Genomic DNA, 15,002 nt, shown 5'->3' on the forward strand with positions numbered 1-15,002 from the left:
CGCCTGGGCCACCTCTAGGCACCAGGTTCCTGTGTGCCGAGATCTGCTCTGACCCAGGCAGGCTCCACTGTTCACCTTTTGACCCAAGCCCAAATCCATGGAGTCATCCCCTGTCACCCTCCTGCTGTTCAGCCTGTGTCCTGAATCCTCTGGGTCCCTGCGCTTGCTGCTAAGCTCTGCCCTTCTCTCCTGCCTGAGTGACCGAGGCAGCCCTTACTGCCCTCCTGGGTGCCTGCCCCGTTCTGTGCTCCTGCCTCAGCCACCAAGAGCTTGTCAAATGTAGACTGACTGCTTCTCACTGGGCACCCTTCACCTGCAGTTGGCTCAGGGCCCTGTCTTTTCTCCACCCCACCCAGGAGGCAAGCCGGGCTTGTTTCCCAAGTGTGCTGTGTGCCCTAAGGCTTGGGGCCTCCTTTATTCTTGGTGCTCTCTTTTTGGACACTCCATCATCCTTCAGGAATCTAAGTGGAAGGTCCCCTTTCCAGACTTGGCCTGAGTTGGCACCTCCTCTGTACTCTGATGCCACCTTGTGTTGTGAGCACCGGTTTACCTCTGTCTCCTCCCAAGCCTTGAGTGACATGGGGCAGGGACACTGACTTATCTGTGTCTCCAGAGTCCAGCACAGTGCCTGCCCCTCAAACTTCATTCAACACTATCAACCCAGTGAATGGAGGTCCAGAGAGCACCTTCCTAGATGCATTCTTGAGTTATCTATTGAAAACAACATTTGAGCATGCAGGAGTGGGAATGAATCCTCAGACAGAGGAGAAAATCAAATCAGAGGAAATTTAAAGCCACCTTCACTCCACAAAGAATTCTCGTGTTCGCTCATAAATCCGGGACCATAATCGGCAAACACTTATTGATCATCCTGTGCCCCTGACATGTGGTAGGCACCTTATATATGTGCTCTAGGTGAAGCGTCGCAACTTTGCTGTGATCCTGGATTTAGAGATGAGGAAACTGACTCCAGTAGGTTGAATAACTTGCCCCTGGGACTGTCAAGCCGTAGGAATGGGACCTGGCCCGCAGGAAGGCATATCTAACTAGGAAGATGGACAGCTATGTGGAGAGGAGAAAAGAAGCATGAGGCAGCCCACGGGAAGTGTGATGGAAGGTGCCCCAAGGGAAGCAGCAGGACCCGGGAGGTGTGTGAAGGTTGTGACCCAGGGCGCCACTGAGGGAGTGAACCAGATGGCAGAGGTTGGCGTCTACTACACCTGAAGGTGAGGAGGTCACGTGGGGAAAGCAGTGTGCTGGGAGAAGGTGGGAGGAATGGGCTGGAGGTCAGGCTGTAGGCCCGAAGAATCATCAGGAAGATGTGACAGACCCAGGGCACGGGGCAGGCTTGGGGAGAAGCAAACGATGAAAGAGGCAGATTCTGGGGCAGGGTTGACTCGGAAGAGGGGTGACGGCAGGAGAAGTAGGAGTCTTTGCTTTTCACCTCTTCGGAGACCTTCCTGAAGGGCACACTGTTGGGTCCCTGGAGAAGAGGTGTCAGACTCTCGACCCCCATGCAGACCACGGCTGAGCTGGAGGTGCCACGTCAGGCCCCTCCCTGGAATCACCTGCCACCCTTCTGCTCTCAGCTGCTTCTGTGTGACGACGTTTCCTCTCACTTCCCAAAGGAAGGGAGTGACTCCTCTAAGCCTTTCGCTGGAGAGCCTGGGAAATGTCATGAAATAGTGTCAGGGATGGTCAAGGGATGTCATTCTTAAGCAGGTGAGGGACCTTCAGCCCCATGATTTTTCAACTTTCTAGAAATTTCCAGTTTTCAAAACATACAACAGAGAGAAAGGCCAATATGAAATAGGGTTTAGAGTCAGGGTCTCCAGATGGTCCTGGAGGGCCCCTGGATGGAGCGGGGGAAACACAGAACAGGGAGCCAGACTGCCTCTGCTGCTCACTGCCTCCAACCACAGAGCCCCCTCCACAGTGAGAGGAGGAATCGCAGCACCTACCTCGGAGAGCTATTGTGCAGATTTAGCGCTCTGGGAAGAACACCTGAGACAGAGTGAGGATGCAGTAAGTGTTATCTATGATTACTGTTGTGTAATGTGATCCAAGCCAGGCTAAAATAAGACATGAACGAGCCCTGGTCCCAGATGCTGAGGAATCTTTTTCAGGAAACAGTTCAAAAATAAGTCTTGGCTCACCTCCATGCTCTCCGGTCCCAGCCGGGTTCTGCCTTTGCCTTTGAAGAGTACTCTCCTTTGCACATGCATGTGCACGCACACACATGCTCACATCCACTCTGCTGCTATCTAGATGGTGTTGGTACCAGCTGATACAGGTCCTGGCAAGATCCCAAGAGGAGCCTCTTCACAACATCTGGAGAGCTGTGCAGGTCTGCCTGGGGAGAAGGAGCTGCCCCTTCCCCACAGCCTCCTCCCGGACTCAGTATCCCACTCATTTCCAAGGGGCTGGTCAACATAAAGAGACCAAAATTAGTTGTCTGGGATAGCAAAGGGAAGCTGGTGCACAGTGGAGCAATGGTCATTTCTAAACGGTCTCATGCAGCCAGAGGAGTAGGTCTGCATCCTCTAAGTCAAGTGGGCATTCCAAGCCCAGACTGCACCTGCCTACAAAGGCAGCAGAGGTGCCCAGAATCTAGCCTGGGGCCAGAGATTACAAAAGCCACCCCCACTAGTGAGCATCAGCAGCACCGAGAACAGAGATGGGTCTGCTGGTCCCAGAACAAAGAGTAGGAGCTGTCCTGTCTTCTGCTGGTATTTATACCATCTGCTGGGCACGGGCCGTCAAAGGTGCAACTTGAGTTCATGGAACACACCCTTGAACTGTGCTTTCAGATACCAGTTGGTAAATTAGTGCAGTCCCATCCATGGAGCCAGGAGACAGAGGAGATAATGAGGGACATTTCCTTAAAGCTAAACTTTACAATTTAAAAGGCTATTAGTTATTCTGAGATTGTAGCCTTTTCTGGTATTTAAACACCCTTTCTTTTATGTAATGATGATGGTAGATGATGGAATTTTTAAAAATATATCCTTTGCTACAGATAAAATGTTGCAAACCTAATAATGGTTTCTATAATGTTTCCATTTTATTCTTACAAAAAACAAAATCCAATACCTGGAAACGGTTGCCTGATACTCATGTTGGCATTTTAACGTACGTACAAACTGAAGTTCAGCGATGACTTAGAACAACAGTGTCCAGTAGAAATAGACATGAGCCATATGTGTAATTAAAATTTTTCTGTGGGTCACGTTTAAAAAAAGTAAAAGAAGCAAGTGAAATTAATTTTCTTAATTTATTTTATTTACTCCAACATATCCAGATGTTAACATTTCCACATGCAATCAAAGTAAAAACAAATGAGTGAATTATTTTACATTCTTCTTCACACCAAGTCCTTGAAAACTCGTGTGTATTCTATGCTTCCGGCATCTCTCCATTCAGAGGAGACACATTGCCAGTGTCTCAGTAGCTGCTGGTGGCCAGTGGCCACCACCCCAGACGTGCTTGTCAGGGAGAGAGTATCTGCACCATAGTCAGATGGAATTCAGCCTCTCCTCACTAGGGAAGCATTGTTCACCTTTCCTGGGACTTGGGTAAACAAGAACATTCCTGCCTTTTAAATCCAGTGACTGTTCCTAACAGAGAAAGCCTAGGGTGCTGTCCCAGATATTCTCCCAGGACAGCTTTCACCCATGTTTCCTCTCCTCACGGTGGCTCCCCAGCTTCTGGGCTGTGCAGTTTCTCTGACTTGCTTGATCTCTGCTGCCTTCCTGACCTTGACCCTCATTCTCTGTAGCTCCCTCGTGCTGGTGTCACCCATGGCATGGCGGAGGATATGCACCCCCCCCTAGTGTTGGCCACATGGAAACCTCACCTGCTTCCACCCCACTTGTCCCCTCATTCTTCAGACATTATTGTGTGTCTGCTGTGTTTAGTCACCATGCCAGGTACTGGGGTTACAGCCACAAATAAGTCTTTGCCTTCATTGCAGCTGCAGTCAGTAGAGGAGACAGAAAAGTAATTTCACAACACTTGGTAATAAATTACAGCAATGGGGTTCAATGCATGATCCTAGAGAAGCACAGTGGAAAGGCTCGGGAGATGGAGAAAAGCCTCCCAGGGGATGTAACTTCCAAGCCACGATTAGAAGAGGGAAAAAATAGCCAGGGTTTGGAAGAGAGCAGAGTGCATTTCACACACAGAGGGAAGAGGTGGCACTTGCAAAGGTCTAGAGGGGACAAAGCAGGTTAAGCAGAGTGTGACTGGTGCTTTGAGGGTGCAGCAGGCAGGGGTCAGAGGATACGGAGTCCAGGTCATGCAAGGATGGTAAACCATGATTAGGAGTCTCAACTTTATTTTGTGTTAAGCAGCATAGAAAGCTATAAATGATAGTTTTAGAAAGATAATTCCATCTGCAGCACATAGGATAGATTAGAAAGGGGTAAAGACAGGAAGTTGCTGCAGTCATTTAGAAAAAATATGATGGAAATGTGGAGAAACAGCCAGATGGAGAGATAAGGAAGAAGGTTTGACAACACCAGGTTTAACTGGATTGAATGTGGGGGGGAGGGAGCAGGGGGGGAGAATATGTCTTGAGATTGGGCACATGGGACATGCAGAGCTGGAGAGCTCAGAGGGCCAGCAGTCTTGGCCAAGGTGTAGGAGACAGAAGGTGGGTGACCAAGTCATTCATAGGGACATCCAGGGGAAGGTGTGCATTAGTATGTAGGTTAGTTGTCATTAGCAAACAGATGGGGAATGGAAGACTTACAGACAGTAAGATGATCCAGAGAGGAAGAAAATTGAAAGGAGGGCCTCAGAGTTTTATGCAAAACCCAAAATTTAAGATGAGGGAAGGAAAAGAAAAGCCCAGAGGAAACAGCCTATAAAGAGGAGAGCCACGCTGAGGGCAGAGAACTGAATGCTTAATAGAAGGTGCCACCCTCCATACCAAGTAAGAGAAAGACTGCAGTTTCCATTGGATGAGCAACATGGAGAAGGAACAGGGACCTTGATCAGAGCATTCTAGGAGCAGAGTGTGGTAGAAGGCAGAAGTGCCCAGTAATCCCATGTGGGCTGGACCTGGAGCCTCTGTGTGCCGTTGGGTGGGGTCCCCAAGCCTGGATGTCTTAAGGAAACAGCAAGTTCAGTTGCCAAGAACCAGGCAAGCTTAGCCCTGCCACCAGAGGGCTCACTGCTCCCAGTCTCCCTGACTGTAAAAAAGGAAGCAGGAGGAGCCAGTGTTTCTAAACTGCTGTCCCACAAAATTCTCTTTTGTGGACTGTGTGGTACTTCACTAAACATGGCCACTAAGTATTTGAATGCAAATTATGTGTAAAGAGTTGTGTGCTAATAAATAGGAAAGAGTGTAAGGGGAAGGGATGCAGGGGTGGATATAAGGTTTGGGAGCAGAAGCTTGGTAAAGAATAGGCTAGCAGAACTCTTCAGAACTTTTAACAGGTTAGTGTGCAGTAGTGAATCATGAAAAAAATATAATCCAGTATTGAGCATTTAGCATTTGCCAAACTTACTTGACCCTTTTCTACTTTATTCACCAAATGTGCATAGACATCTGCAGATACTGTCCAGCAGATTGCAGTATAGGGACTTAACTGGGGATCTATGTGTCCCCTCCTAGTCTAGTATTGCAACAACCCAGGAGTTTGCTTGGTGCCAAAGGCAGAAAAGTCTTCTAGCTGCTGGTGGTTCAAAAATAAAAGATACTGAGCCTTTAAGAGATTCTGGACAACAAGGTCTCAAATTGTAATGTCCCTCTTTTCTATTTAGCTTCCCAGCGTGTCAGGACAGACCTCCTCATGGGCTCTTACATTGCCAGGAGAAAGGACTAGCAGATTATCTGATGGGCAGCCTGCAATTAATCAGACAGTGGGAACGCCCTAGAAGGTCAAGGTGTCGCCTTTCTTAAGAATCGGATGCTACCAGAAGTAGGCAGCTAAAACACCAGGAAGGGTCCTCCAAGGAGCAAGAAGTGAACTGCAGACTTGAAGTCAGCTTGGTTGAGAGAGACTCAACCAAGAACAGAGTGGTGGCATGTGAAGGGCATGCATGTGTTGTCCTGAATTGGCCGGCCCTGAGACCACGTGCCCTGCAAAATGAACTTGTGCTCAGAGAATGGAGGAATGTCTGTGTTAATGCCTAGGACCCCCTTTTGACTCTGGGCTTCTACAAGAGAATTTAACCCTAAAGCACTAGGACAGCCATCCCGTGGAACAAATTAACTTCTCCCCGATGCTTGTGGAAAGGTACTAGTTAAGTACTATCCCCAGGAGAAGATGGTCACTCAAATAGTGACTCCCCTCTAATGCAGGAGCGCCATGGCCTCCCTCCCCTAGCGTCGTCTTGTAATGGAGGCTGCAGGGTGTGAACAAAGCGTCCCACGGGGAATCTGGGGGAGGAGGAAGGATCGGGATGCAATCAATGGCTCTTCCATCCAGGCACATGAGTAACCCTGCTGAACTTTTTTTTTAGGTAGCTAAGGGTGCCCCAGCTTTGTTATCTATGATGTGTAACAAATTACCTCAAAACCTAATGATAAGGCTGGAGCACTGTGGCACATGCCTATAATCCCAGCGGCTTGGAAGGCTGAGACAGGAGATGGCAAGTTCAAAGCCAGCCTTAGCTACTTAGCAAGGCCCTAAGCAACTCAGTGAGACCCTGTCTCTAACTAAAATGCAAAACAGGGTTGGGGATGTGGCTTAGTGGTTGAGTGCTCCTGAGTTCAGTCCCCAGTATTGAACACAAAACAGAACAAAAGAACTTAATGGCTTAAAACATCATCTCACAGTTTCTGTGGGTCAGGCGTGGCTTAGGTGAGTCCTCTGCTTCAGTCTCCCTCCCAAACTGCTATCAAGGAATCCTCTGGAGCTGTAGTCATCTCAGGGCCTGACTCCAGGGGGACTGTCTTCCACATGGCTGTTGTCACGGTGCAGGTCCTTGCCACATGGGGCTGTCCATCATGGCAGCTGGCTTTGCCAAAGTGCACACGCCAGTCTTGTGGTGTCCCCCTACTTAGGCATATTCTGCTCTTTTGAAGCAAATCAACAGGTTCAGCCCACACTCAGACAAGAGGGTTCTACAAGGAGGTGAGGTTTTAGAAGCTGTCCATCATCGTGCCCAACAGAGCTCGTAAGCAGTTCACCTCTTTGCTTGGACCCACTTATTCCTGTCCAAGTATACTGGAATTTAATAACATGCTAAAAATGGGGCATTGTAATGGGAGAGCAAATCTCAGCACTAATTTAAGTGTCTTTTATGAGACACAGGGTTTCGGCAACGCTGAGCGAGGGAAGTGTTAAGGCTGGAAGTGGGAGCCGTTCGTGTTTATGTGGATGAACAAATTAATCTGCATGTGAAATCCCAATAAAATTGACATGAAATAAAAATTTCATGCCTTGCAGTGTATCAGTGTTGCCCATGAAATGAGATTAAAAGGAATTTCTGATTTTACAGTTGTCATACTTTTTATACTGCTTGCATTTTTCCCTTCTGAGGAGTTGGGTTTGAACCTAAGAGGTCAGCCACAGAGTTGGCGTTTTGTACGGTTTTATTCATCTTCCCTTTCCTCCTAGCGGAGAGCAGGTGTCCTTACATAGAACAGAGCTGGGGGTGGATTAGATGTTCTCAGCTCTAAAAATGAAATCTGTGCTTCTAAAGGCAAGTAGTAGCAAGTTCTCTGCTCCCTGTTCTGAGCAGATTGATGCCGGCTGAGAGCTCCCCATGTCCCTTCTTCCTCACCCCTGAGTGGGGTGGTGGTCGTGAGGAAGGAGGAGACAGTGACGTCTGTGAGGCTTCCACTGGGCTAGAACAGATGGCAGAGGGAGTGACAAGAGATGAAGCATGTGTGCCACCCGCCTGCACCAAGGATCCACAGTGTCACTCCCTGGGGGACACAGAGCTCTCCCCCCGGAAGTTAGTCCCACCCCTAACCTGTGTTTCTTGTTGCCTCTCTGGCTGTGAAGTCGAGGAAAACGGAGCATGCAGAGAAGATAGCTTATTCATTTCCATGGCCTGCGTCTGACCTCTGCAGCGTATGCTGGAAGTGCAGGAATTGGCAGGAAATCCTGATTTCTGATCAGGACCAGATGTTCATACACCATCCCACCCAGGGCCTTTCTGTGGGCACATCCTCCCTGCCCTGCCAGGCTTCAGTTGGGCATCATGCAGAAACCCTTGTCAGGATGTCCCTGTGTTGGCTCAGCCAGTATTTTCCCCATCTTCCTTTGCAAGAGCAGGAGCCTGTTCTTCCCTCCTGGGCATCTGCTTGTTTTGAGAACTCAGTAGAAAGTGCTTCTCTGAATGATGATTTGAATGTGGGTCTATAGGCACCCCCACAGGGTGCAGGGGTGCTGAATGGACCTAAGTAACAACCGGGACCACCCTAGCAGGAAGGCATTGCAGCATGGCACAGAGACCCTGGAGTCCAGCAGGCCTGAGCTCCAGTCCCCTTTGCTAGCTGTAGTGAGTTGGTCTGCCTGTGCCTCAGTCTCCTGAAGTGAGTCTGTAGAACAGTAGCCCCTCTTCAAGCTGCTGTGAGCATTAAATATTTGAGGCGCTCTGTGCAGCACCTGGTGGTGAGGGCCCCACAAGTGTAATTTAAACACACTCCACAAGGTGGATAGTGTCACTGCCATAAACCAGGGACTACATAGAGCAGGAAAGTCACTGGCGAGCTCCCCAGAAGCTAGGGTTCAAGCCAAGACTTCCTCACCCAGGCCTGTTTGATTCCCAGTAGGTCATGCTACCTACGGTGTGATCTTCCCCCATTCAATAACTGTCCTCTGTCTCCCCTCCAGGACACCAGAGCCCTACTTCAAGACTCAGGGCCATTGTCAATCCTGGAGGAGCCACTGTGGCTCCTTTTACATCTTAGTGAAAACGGTGCTTCCCCTCTGTCTCAGTTAGCAGTCTGCCTCTCCATCACTCCCTCCTGCTTTTATGCTCGAGAATAAAATTCTGAATGTTTATAATTCATGAGCAAGTCTTTTCTTCCATGGATGCAGCATGCAGCTAGAGGAAGACCACGTGTCCAGAGAGTCACAGCTCCTGGGTCCTGGCCCCAGCCCCAGCAGGCGAGCTGTGGACCACCAGGAGCCCCAATTGCTCACTGACAGAATGGGGATAAATGCGATAATCATCATCCTCTCTTTCCCAGGCTGCCGTAGCATTTTATGAGCCTGTGCATCATTACAGGACTACCATAACTGACAGCAGGGGTCACTGTGAGGTTTCTGACGGACCCATGTGGTCACATATTTGTGTGCCTGAGTAGGTAGGAGGTAGTGGCTGAGTGTGGGGCTTGTCCTCCCCAGGTCCTGGATTAGCATCTCAGAACACCTCTCTGGAAGCATCTCTGGCCAGTCAGTGGCACTGGATGCTCTGGATGTTGGTGGTCTGGGAAGTTGAGCCGACCCCAACGTAGCGAAATCAAGGGTCTCCACCGAGTCTTTCTTTGATGAGAACAAGAAACCACGTGTTAGAAATCGCCTTAGAGCCATGTGTCATGGGTAACTGCCGTGTCAGTCCTCCTGCACCCCAGCCTGTTCCCCCACCCAGCCAACGCCTGCCTGCCTCCAGGTTGCAGGAGATGGGTTTGGCATCCCACCCCCACGCTGATCCTCCTGCTCACCAGCTCTTCTCTTCCATAAAGCCCCTGAATCTTTAATAAATTATCAACATGCTTTCTCTGCTGGCGCCAGGGCTGCGTGTTGGCCGCCTTCTCTATTCCCCCGTGCCCTGAGAGAGCTCGCTGTTGGATTCGTCTTTTCAATCCCTCCCGCAGAAAGCCCACTGTCTGGGCTGACTCTCCTCTTGGCGTCCTGCATTAAGGATCTTTCTCAACCTCAAGGCCTTTTGTGAGAGCTCAGTGCTCATTCCCGACTAGGCAGTGGGCCAGGCCTAGTATGGCAGGTGACTGTGTCCAGCGCTCAGAGGCTGATGGGCCCAGCCAGCACAGTGCCCTGGGCTCCTTGCCTTGCATCAGGGAGACACTCGGGATGAGCACCAGCTTTGGAGTCCCCTCTTGTCATGCACACAACCTGCCATGCTGTGACCTAAAGTGAGTTCTGCCTCACCTTACCTCCCCTGCAGAGGGAGGTTCCCACCTGCTGCTGTGACAGTCAGTTGATGCAACGGGTGAGTCTGGGCTCCAGGAGCTGCAGCGGGGCAGGGCAGTCCCGTGGGGTCCTGAGTGTGAGACACCACCCTGCTGCCTGCCCTCCTGGGCCCGTGTGGGCTGGGGAGCTCCTGGGCTTCCGGGCTAGTCTCCAACCAATACTTGCTGAGTTACTAGTTCTGCCCAGTTCAGGGGGTTGAACTGGGTCATCTCCAAAGTCCCTTCATTTTCTACCCTGTGAGCTTGTGATTCCAGTTAATGCACACCGCCCAGGGGCTGCTGCGGCCCCTCGGCTCTCTTGTAGGGACAACAATTCTAGCTCCCATTTATTTGATGCCTACTGAGTACCAGGTGTTCATTGTGCATTGTCTGCAGACTTCACAGCAAACTTGGGAGGGAGGAGGGGAGGGGTTCATCCACATTATACAGGCAGCAACATTGAGGCTCAGAGAGGATAAATGACATGCCCAAGGGCATCAGGCAGTTCTCAGCAGATCCAGATTCAAATCCATGCAGCAGACCCAGGTTCCTCTCACTAACATCGATGCTTCATTCTTTGAGCCCTCCCCTCCTCTTGTCCCCAATGCCCCTTACCTGCTGTTGGAACAGGATAGAACCACTCACCCAAGACACCTTTCCAGTACTTGAAAGACCTGACTGTGCTGCATAGGCAGGCAGTCAACTGCAGATTTGGACTGAGGTTAGAAATAATGATAGTTCCTATTTGTGAAGCATCTGCTTGGCTTGAACCTAAGGTGTTTCTCAAAAGCTCCTGTGTTAATGCAGGCATATTCAGAGGTGAGATGATTAGATTATGAGAGCCATATCCTAATCAGTCCATCCTAGTTGAAATGGACTGAGTGGTAACTATAGAGGATGAGATGGGTCTCTGGAGTTGTGCACTGGAAAGGTTCATCTGCCCTGGGGCCCCTCCCTCCTGCCTCTACCACCCTTCCCCCAATATGTTCTGCCTCATCTTGAACCCAGAGAAATGGTGTTGGCCTTCTGATCACTGAGACCTCTGATTCTGTGAGTCAAATGTTTCCTCCTCTCAGTTGTTCTTGCTGCGTATTTTGGTCCCAGTGACACAAAAGCTGACTAAAACAACTACCTAATATATTAATAATCTAGGAGGAAAATTCTTCAACTTGAGGTTTGTCTTCTCCATTTTCTGGATGAAGAAACTGAGACTGAGAATAGTGAATTCGTAGGTGCCACATGACACAGTTAACCCTCAGCTGCAAAGTGGTATTTACAAATCCGCATGTTTCCTGAACTTCTGCTGCAGTCAGGCTGCTGATTGTCAGTGCTGTGTGACACTTAGACACTTAGCTGAAGAGCTTTGGGCCAGCCCCCTTTCACAGATAAATACCCCACAGGCTGGAGAGGCGGGTGATTCACTCACAGTCCCTACTGTATTCCATTCCCTGTCTGTCTAGCACCTGCCTTACCCTGTGAGATCCAGCACCTCCTTCTCTGCCTTCCTTACCCTTCCAGACGATTCCACCCCTGTTGTATGCAAGTTTCTGTCACTATACATTGATATACTTGACTTCCCAGCTAGCACCTCCAAGACAGAACAAGCAGCCTCTGTCCCCCAAATCTCTTTAAGCAGATAATAACTCCCAATACTATCATCTTGCTCCAGCTTTCTCCTGAATAACCTGCATCAGAAGAGTGGGACTTGGGAACCCTCTGCCTGGTAGCATGTGGAAGGAGCCAGTCCCAAGGCAGTGCTCAGAGATGCTTTGTAGCCTCTTCCCTGGGGCCACAGCAGCCAGGAGGAGCTTGGGCATGGCCGCCGGGTACATCCGGGTCCTGGCAGTGTCTGCCTTCTGAGTTTGTTTGCTCTGGGTCTCTTTTCTCTGCCTGTCTCGGAATGAGATCAGAAGGCTCTGAGGGCTCCCCAGCTTATTATTTCCTTTTCAGAGATGGCATCCCCTAACCTCCAGCTCATCCTCATGGTGCTGAGCATGTCCACAGCTGTCCCTGCTGCCCGGGCCTCTCCAGCCCCTTCTTGCAATCCACCAAGGGCCCAAGCCCGTCTGCCCTCCTCCCTCCCACTGTGCCTAGCTCAGAGTCTGGGCTGTGTCCAAAGGCAGGCAATTCCAAGGCCTCTCCCTGGGGCTGATTCATAGCATTTCCCTCCCTTTTTATAATAGTTTCTTTTTCATTGTTGTTCTTTATATATACGTGACAGTAGAGTGTATTTTTGACATTTTACACATACATGGAGTCTAACCTATTCTAATTGGGATTCCATTCTTGTGGGTGTACATGCTGTGGAGTTACACTGGTTGTGTATTCATTTATAAGGATAGGAAATTTATGTCCATTCCCATCCCCCCTTCCTTTTCTTCATTCCCCTTTATCTAATCCAGTGAGCTTCTATTCTTCCTCTTTCTACCCCTCCCTTGTTATGGGTTAGCATCCACATATCAGAGAGACCATTTGGCCTTTGGTTTTTTGGGGGCTGGTTTATTTCACTTAGCATGATAGTCTCCAGTTCCATCTGTTTACCTGCAGATGCCATAATTTAGTTTTTCTTAATGGCTGAATAATATTCCATTGTGTATATGTACCACATTCTCTTTATCCATTCATCTGTTGAAGGACACCTAGGTTGCTACCATAGCTTGGCAATTGTGAATTGAGCTGCTATAAACATTGATGTGGCTCCATCAATGTAGTGTGCTGATTTTAAGTCCTTTGGACATGAACTGAAGAGTGGGATGACTGGGTCAAATGGTGGTTCCATTCCAGATTTTCTAAGAAACCTCCATCCTGCTTTCCAGAATGGTTCCAATACACAACAGATGCTCCCTCTCCCCCTTAAACTTAGCACAAAACAAGAGTCCTGGGTCTTCTTCACTGTGTCCCTGCTTCAGGAATTTGGAGCAGCTTGTCTGGGTGGTGCTGACACTTTAGGCTGCAGTCTGAAGTCTGCCGTAGTGCTGTCATCAAAAGGTTTGGCGGGAAGGGGTGGGTCCTCTTCTCAGGTGGCTCCTTCAAATGGCTGACAGGTTGGTGCCAGTGTGGGCAGGTGGCCTTAGTTTCTCTCCTCGTGGGCCTCTCTGCAGGGCTGCTTGGGGCATCCTCACAGCATGACAGCTAGCTTCCCTCCATGTGGCCAAGGGGCCAAGGCAGAGACTGCAGGGCTTCTATGATTGAACTTGGAAGTCACTTACTGTCACATCCACCAGCTCCTATTGGTCATAGAAGCTGCCTGATTCAGTGTGGAAGGGGGCTGTGCAAGGACATGAAGACCAGAAGGTGGGAATCCCTGGAAGCCATCTGGGTGGCTGGCTACCACATCTTATAAAAACACAAAAGGCTAAGACCTCTACTGACCTAGGAATGATTTCCCGACCTTCTTTCTCCCTAAATGTGTGTCTGGTGTACTTAAACCTTGTCCTGGGAACATAGAAATAAACAGAGTCATGAGACCTTCCCTAGAAAAATTCGTAGTCAAAATGAGGAGACAGTCTCAGCATGAGAAATGCTAGAAAACAGATGTGTACAGATGACGAGAACACAGAGGACAGGTCATTGCCAACCCAGGGGAGTATGGACTGACTTCTCAGCAGACAGGCTGTTTGCTCTGAGTAGTGAGCGATGAAGGGGAGCTTCTTCAGGTGGAGGAAAGTTTGATAATAGTGATTCATGTCGCATGAGCAGTGGCTGCGTATGAGACTCCAGTTGAGAAGAGTCTGAAGGCCGCGATAGGGAGCCAGGCGGCACACATCAGGAACCACTGAGGAGCTTCAAGCCAGAGGAGGCCTGGTGGAGTATGTGGTGGGCAACAGGCCTGCAGGCAGATTGGATAGGAGGCTGCTGCAGTGGAATGCAGTGGGGGTTAGACTGCCTGAGCTGGGGTTTTGGGGGTGCAAGGCAGGGTAGAGTCAGGAGATGGGGTTGGCAGGATGTGGTGAGGTGGTGGGAGGTGGGCCAGTCAGGGAGGCCTGCAGGCCATGACTTACCCTTTCCACCGTCTTTTCCCCTGGGGCCTCCTTCCCGACTCCTGGTCCCTTATAGATACTTCTCCTGAGCCTGACAGCCTGCTTTCTCTGAATAAGTTCTGTGCCAACCCTACGAACCTTCAGTGTTTGCTCCCCTCCATCAAACGCCTCAGAGATATCAAAGTGACTGCAGGGAGGCAGGGCTGTTAATCAAGGGCAGAGAATCCTGATTGTTTTATGCCACAGACTTCTTTTAGAATCTAGTGAAAAACTGAACCATCTTCCCGGTGGGGGGCTGGAGGGTGAAATGCACATTTGCCCAAAAAGTTTGACAACAATTTCAGAGGACTCCACCCCCTGGAAACCCACCTCTTGATCTCTGGAGAATTAAAAGCCCAGGGAAAAATGAGAGCCACTGTCTGACTCCCCAAACATCTGTTATTTACTTCCTCTCTCAACGCCCCCACCCCTGTACAAAATTGGGTGACCCTGAAATAGCAAAACAGGAGGCAGCATTTACCCAGTGATGGCCCCTGGTGGCACCAGCCTCACTTGGCGGGTTTATTTCCATTATTATAGTCATTTTCGGACTGCAGGCTACAATTTTCACTTGCAGCGAGGTATTAAATTGAAATTACCCCAGATGTAATTGTCATACAAAATAATCCTGGGCATGCGGAAGTGAACACTTTTTCAAGATGGGGCTTGATGGCTTACACTGGGGCTTCAGGCGCGCTGCCTCTTTAAGCCTGCCAGATCTAAGGAGTGTGTGGCAGGAGCCCAGGGCTCAACACGGTGTGGTAGGCAGAAGCTGCCGTCCCAGAACACAACACCATGAGGCTGCCGCTGAGATCTGCCCTCTGGCCAGTGGCGTGAACGGGAAAGCCAGAAGAGCACAGACAGAGGGGCAGAGCCCAAGACTCAGAGCT

General features: G+C 49.8%; 1 protein-coding gene across 3 annotated transcripts in view; it reads left to right on the forward strand.

The window, feature by feature from the left end:
• The window catches only part of GALNT14 (polypeptide N-acetylgalactosaminyltransferase 14), a 202,617-nt gene that overhangs the window by 138,193 nt on the left and 49,422 nt on the right, over positions 1 to 15,002 (forward strand). The gene's annotated exons all lie outside the window — the stretch shown is intronic.

The sequence above is a fragment of the Sciurus vulgaris genome (genome assembly GCF_902686455.1).
Source record: "Sciurus vulgaris genome assembly, chromosome: 14".
In the NCBI taxonomy this organism is placed as follows: Eukaryota; Metazoa; Chordata; class Mammalia; order Rodentia; family Sciuridae; genus Sciurus; species Sciurus vulgaris.